Raw genomic sequence first — 6,649 nt, 5'->3', positions numbered from 1 at the left:
GAGTATAGCATGGATTGTGGGGCTGGCGCGGGATCCGACAGTGTTTCGTTCTGCTGTGCATGGGGTCGCTATGAGTTGGAAACGACTCGACGGCACTTAACAACAACAACAAGCAACAGTGAGCTGAAATGGACTGGTATTGGCCATTTTGCATCTGACAATCACTATGCTGGAATTGCCTAATTGAAGAGAAATGGAATTGCATTCACTGTGCACCGTCAAAAAGAAAATTTCAAGATCTATCTTGAAGTATGATGCTGTCAATGATAGGATAATATCCAGATGCATACAAGGAATACCATTTAATATGAATATTAATCAGATTTATGCACCAATCACTAAAGCCAAAGATAAAGAAATTGAAAAATTTTACCAACTTTTGTAGTCTGAAATTGAACAAACATACAAATGAGATGCACTGATAATATTGCAATTAGAATACAGAATTAGGAAGCACAGAAAGATCGCTGATTGGAAAATAATTGCCGTGGTGTTAGAAATGACTCCTGATACTGCATGACAGATTTTTGCAAGACCAATGACTAGTTCATCGGAAATATCTCTTTTTGACAACATAAATGGTGACTATACATGTGGATTTCACCATATGGAATACACAAGGATCAAACTGACTACATTGTGGAATGTGGCAATGAAGAAACTCAGTATCATTAGTAAGAACAAGGCCAGAGGTTGACTGTGGAAAGGACCATCAATTGGTCATATCCAAGTTCAAGTTGAAGCTGAAGAAAATTAAATTAAAATGAAAACAAGTCTATGAGATCCACAGTACAACCTTAATTATATCCCATCTGAATTCAGAGACCATCTCAACAATAGATTTGACACAGTGAACACCAATGACCAAAGATCAGGCAAGTTGCAGGATGACAATAAGGACATCATACATGAAGAAAGCAAAGGTCCTTAAAAAGACAGGTAAGAAGGAAAAGACCAAAATGGATGTCAGAAGAGACTCTGAAAACCGCTACTGAACATAGAGGAGCTAAGTGAATAGAGACATGATGAAGCAAAAGAGCTGAAGGAAAGACTTCAAAGGGTGGTTTGAGAAAACAAAGTAAACAAAGTAACAAAGTAACTCTAACAAGAGTTAGAAAACCAGAAGGGAAGGATGCGCTTGGCATTTCTCAAACTAAACAGATTGAAGAAAAATTCAAGCCTCAAGTTGCAATACTGAAAGATTCTAGGGGCAAAACAGAAAAATGACACAGGAATCATCAAAAGAAGATGGAAGAAATACAGAGTCACTGCACCAAAAAGAATTGATCAATGTTCATCCATTTCAGGAGGTACTATATGATCAAGAACTGATGGTATTGAAGAAAGAAGTTCAAACCACACTGAAGCACTAGCAAAAAATAAGGCTCCAGGAGTTGACAGAATACCAATTGAAATATTTCAATAAACAGTTGCAATGCTGGAAGCACTCACTTGTCTACGTCAAGAAATTGTGAAGACATGCACTTGGCCTGACAACTGGAAGAGGTTCATATCTGTACCTATTCCAAAGACAGGTGATGCAATGGAATGCAGAAATTACCCTACAATATCATTAATATTACATGCAAGTAAAATTTTGCTGAATATAATTCAAAAATAGTTATAGAAGTACACAGAGAATTGTAAGAAATTAAAGTCAGATTCAGAAGGACAGGGAACAAAGGATATCATTGTCAGATGGATCTTGGCTGAAAAGCAGCAAATATCAGAAAGATGTTCACTTGTGGTTTATTAACTATACAAAGGCATTCGACCGTGTGGATCATAACAAATTATAGATAGCATTGTGAAAAACAGGAATTCCAGAACACTTAATTGTGTTTATGTGGGTACTGCATAGAGATCAAAAGGCAGTAGTTTGAACAGTACAAGGGGATACCGCACGTTTTAAAATCAGAAAAGATGTTGAGTCAGGGTTTTATCTTTTCACTATACTTATTCAATCTGTATGCTGAGCAAGTGATCCGAGCAGCCAGATAATTTGAAGAATGTAGCATTAGGATTGGAGGAAGATTTATTAATCACCTGAAATATGCATAGGCTTATGAAAGCGGTGAGAATTTGAAGTGTATACTGATGAAGACCAAAGACTACAGACTTCAGTATGGATTGGACTTCAATGTGAAAACAAAAACTTCATGGAAGCAGCAGTCAGTCAAGAAATCAAATGACATATTGTACTGGGCAAATCTGCTGCAAAACAACTCTTTAAAGAGTTCAAAAGCAAAGATGTCACTTTGATGCACCCAACTGAAGCCATGGTATTTTCAATTGCCTCATGTGCACCTGAAACCTGGACAACAAATAAGGAAGGTTGGAGAGAAATTGATGTATTTGAATTATGGTGTTAGTGAAGAATACTAAATATCATGGACTGGCAGAAGAAGAAACAAATCTGTTTTGGAAGAAGTACAGCCAGAATGTTCCTTAGAAGCGAGGATGGCAAGACTTCATTTCTTATACTTTGGTCATGATGTTAGGAGGGACCAGTCCCTGGAGAAGGATAAGATGATTGGTAAAGAAAATGATCAGTGACAAAGAGAAAACCCCTCAACAAGATGGAGTGACAGTGACTCCAACAATCGGCTCAAGCATATCAATGATTGTGAAGATAGCACAAAACCAGGCAGTGTTTCATTCTGCTGTACATAGGGCCTCTGTGAGTCAGAACAACTGAACAGCACTTAACAACAACACACTGTTGTTTAGGAAAAGGTAGAGAGGGTGGTCAAATAACTACAATCATTAAATGACTTTGTAGCTTCTCATTTAAAAATCAAAAATCCCTTGAAAGTAAAGTTCTTTTCCTGTCTTACAGAGTGAGTAGAGAGGGGCTGGAAATAATGCTATTTACTCAAGGTCACAGAACTAGTAAATGTACAGAACTCAAAGCCAGATGTTCTCACTCCCAGGAGCTTTTCTATAATACAACCTGCCTTTCAAATTAATTTAGAGATTGGAGTTAACAAAGATACAACTTTACTTTCTGGTCTATTTTCACATATATAATTCACATATATAAATGACACTTACTACATTTCTCATGATGTAGAACCATTACCACTAACTATCCTTTTCTGAATTATATGATTTCATTTTATATCTTAAAATATGTTAGCCAAAACACAATAGTTTCTGAAGAGCTGAATTACTAGTGTTTTCCTTTAATTGTTTGGTATTACATAAACAATAAGGAGATTTGGTGGCACATTGCCTAAGGCATTTGATTGCTAACCATAAGGTTTAAGTTCAAATCCACTAGCCACCCTGTGGAAGGAAAACACAGTAATGTACTTCAGTAAAGATTTACCGCCTTGAAAACCCAATGGGGCTTGCTTGCTGTGAGTCAGAATCAACTCTATGGCAGTAAGTTTTTTTTTTTTTTTTTTTTAAGGAATGTAGGAACAACAGCCTTTGTATACATTTGAGCCTTTTAACTTTTCTCAATTGGCTATAACAATGTTTACTCTAAAGATTATTAAATACAATAGTACTGCTCTCTCAGGAATATTGGCAATAGGTTTCAAGGATCTCTGAATTAGGAACTTTCTAAAAACTACTTTTGGAAATAAAACTTTAATTTCCATTTTGGTTTGAGTTTCCCTGAATTTCAAGACCCAGAATGAAAACTTTGTTAAAAAGAAATTTCTTACTTTATCACTGTTAATTTTAAGGTAGCCACCTCAAATCTCCTGAGTATAAAAATCAGTATTAAATTATCTAAAGCGATAGGAGGCAATTCTACAGTTTTTTCTTTTTTTTAAAAAATGGAAGTTTACTCAGCTTTTTATCATACAATCAATGAAATGTGAAGTCTAGGATATTTTAAGTTATTCACTGTACTTCAAATGTTTCTAAGTCAAGGTTATAGTCAACTCAGTTTTCCTAATTTTATTAAAAAATTCATCCTCTGGCAATCAGAAGCAACAAATCACATTTAAATTTTACGTTTTAAAATTCTTATTTTTTTCTTTTAATGACTTTGTTTCATTACTTACTTGCTCTAAGGTATCCTCTAAACCCATTTTTTTATTTAGAACTTTATTAATTTCTTCTTCAGTTTGGTTCAGGAGTTCCTTGAGTGGTACCTAAGAGATACACAGGAATGTGAGTTATGTATGACAGGTATATTTGCAAAACTTCTCTCAAGTCATCTACACATTGTGATGTGAGAAGCCACTTATGATTTAATACATTAGAGAAAAAAAGTGAAGACATGACATTTTTTATATAAAATAATACAAAATCAACAACAACAAAAAAAACAATTAAGTTTATAATGCAATTTTTCTAACTGTAGACTGTAATCTGCTTTTTCTTTTTTTGAAGTAGGGTTTAGGTTTAGGGCTACATTTAGGTTTGTTGTTGTTGTTAGGTGCTGTTGAGTCAGTCAGCTCTGACTCATAGTGACCCTACGTATAAGAGAACGATAAACATCGCCTGGTCTGGTGACATCCTCACAATCCTTGCTATGCTTATGTCCATGGTTGCAGGCACTGTGTTAATCCATCTCACTCAAAGTCTTCTCCTTTTTTGCTGACCTTCTATTTACCAAGCATGGTATTTTTTCCAGGGACTGGTCCCTTCCGACAGCATGACATTTAGGAATAGGGTTAAGGATAGATTTGGGATTAGGGCTAGGTCTCAGTGTTTTACTTTAGTTCTAAAGTTAGAATTAACTAAGGTTATGGTTAGTGTTTAGGGTTAAATCTCAGTTTGAGATTTAAACTCATTGCCATCAAGTTAGTTAAGTTTAGGTTTAGAGTATGTGTTATATTTAGTTTTAGGGTTAGCGTCAGGTTTAGGCTTTGGGTTATAATTAGCGTTAAGTTATTGTTTAGATATGGGTTGTTAGGGTTAGGGTTAGGGTCACATTTATGTTTATATTTAGGTTTAGGTTTGGATTTAGGGTTCAGGTAAGGGTTAGGTTTAATCTGGTTTTTTAAATTAATACTGGCAGAATTCCAGATTTGTCTTTTAAAAAATTAATTTCAACCAATAATTAATGGTTACTTTTATAGACACAACTTTAGCCAAAATTTAGTCTAGAAATACATCTCTATTATTTAAGTCTATTGTAGTATCTTACTTTTAAAACAATTCATATGTAGATTGTATTATTATTAATTTTTTATTGTGATTTGGGTGAAAGTTTTCAGAGCAAATTCACTTTCCATACAGCAGTTCACATATACTTTGTCCCATGACATTGACTACAATTTACCACAATGCAAAAGCTCCCCTCCCACTTCCTCCCCATAGTTACCTCTTCACTGTGTCTTTCCTTCCATGCACCCCTGCCCCCTGAGCTGCACATAAACAACCCCTCTTTCTCCCATGATTGTTCTCTCTAAGGAGTGTATCTACCTCAGGTAAATGTTCAACTTATATGCCTGTCTTTTGTTTGGCTGGAAGCCACAGATGTGGGTTCAATTCCAGACCTCAAGGACAGCTAGGGGCCATAGTCTCAGTGGTTCCATCAAGCTCTATCAGACCAGCAAGCCTGGTCCTGCCCCGCTTCTTTTTTCCAAATTTGAGTTTTTTCCACATTGTTCTCCCACTCTAACTAGGATCTCCAACATAGATCCCTCTCCAAGTGGTTGACAGTGGTAGCTGAGCACCATCTAGTTCTTCTGGTCTCAGAGTAGTACAGGCTGAGGACTGTGTGGTGTACCAGTCACATGGACTAATTGTTTCCATGAATCTTTGGTTTTCTTCATTCTTTTTCACTCTGGATGAGGAGAGACCCATTGTTACATCTACATGGCTGCTTGCAAGCTTTTAAGATCCCAGTTGCTACTTGCCAAAGTAGGAGATGGAACAATGTTTTGTGTAGTATATTATGCCAATTGACTTGATGTCCCCTGAGATTATGGTCAAACCCACAGGTTTAACTACTCACTCCCTCTGGGTAGCTGGCTGTGGCCAAGAAGTGACTACAACTTTGTCCCATTGTCAGCGCTACTATACACCTGGGAATTCTTACAGAACATACAAATACACTTGTAGAAATATTGTCTGCCAATCCTATACATGGTCTTCGGCACACTACCCCTGGCATAGACATACCTAATAGTTCAGCCTGTCCATCCATCTATCCACCTGTAAAGCCATGTTTGCCTTCACTGACAACGCAGTTCTGTATGTGCAAAAGGGTTGATCACTCACATTAGGTACACTGCCCTTCCCTTCACCCAAATCAATACTTATCTCTGCCTATCTAAAAGTGTTCCCTCCCCTTCCCTCCCACCCCTAGTAACCAACAAAGAAAATTTCCTTCCATATGTAGATTGTATTTTTATGCTATAATACTCAGATAGGTGTTCTGGTGCCACAATGCCTAAGGCATTTGACTGCTAACCAGAAGGCTGGCAGTTCAAACCCACCAGCCACTCCCTCAGAAGGAAGATGGAATAATCTACTTCTGTAGTGAAATTGACTCGGAAACCCAAGGAAGGGTTGCTAAGAGTTGGAGCTGACTCCATGGCAGTGAGTTTGGTTTGGTTTACTACTCAGATGCATGAAACAAGAAGACAGAAACAAGGGAGCAGGATACAGACCCAGAACACATCCCTGAGGAAGAAGCAGCATTGGAACTCTCTGACAAGGAATTCAAAAGAATTATCTT

At 36.9% G+C, this 6,649-nt stretch overlaps 1 protein-coding gene across 1 annotated transcript in view; it reads right to left on the bottom strand.

Annotated features, from left to right (window-relative positions):
- NDC80 (NDC80 kinetochore complex component) overlaps positions 1-6,649 on the bottom strand; it is a 71,995-nt gene that overhangs the window by 27,615 nt on the left and 37,731 nt on the right. The window lies entirely within an intron of this gene.

The sequence above is a fragment of the Orycteropus afer genome, unplaced genomic scaffold, assembly GCF_000298275.1.
Source record: "Orycteropus afer afer isolate SDZICR_OR568_19922 unplaced genomic scaffold, OryAfe1.0 scaffold00030, whole genome shotgun sequence".
NCBI classification, from domain to species: domain Eukaryota; kingdom Metazoa; phylum Chordata; class Mammalia; order Tubulidentata; family Orycteropodidae; genus Orycteropus; species Orycteropus afer.
This window is presented reverse-complemented; position numbering and strand designations above follow the sequence as displayed.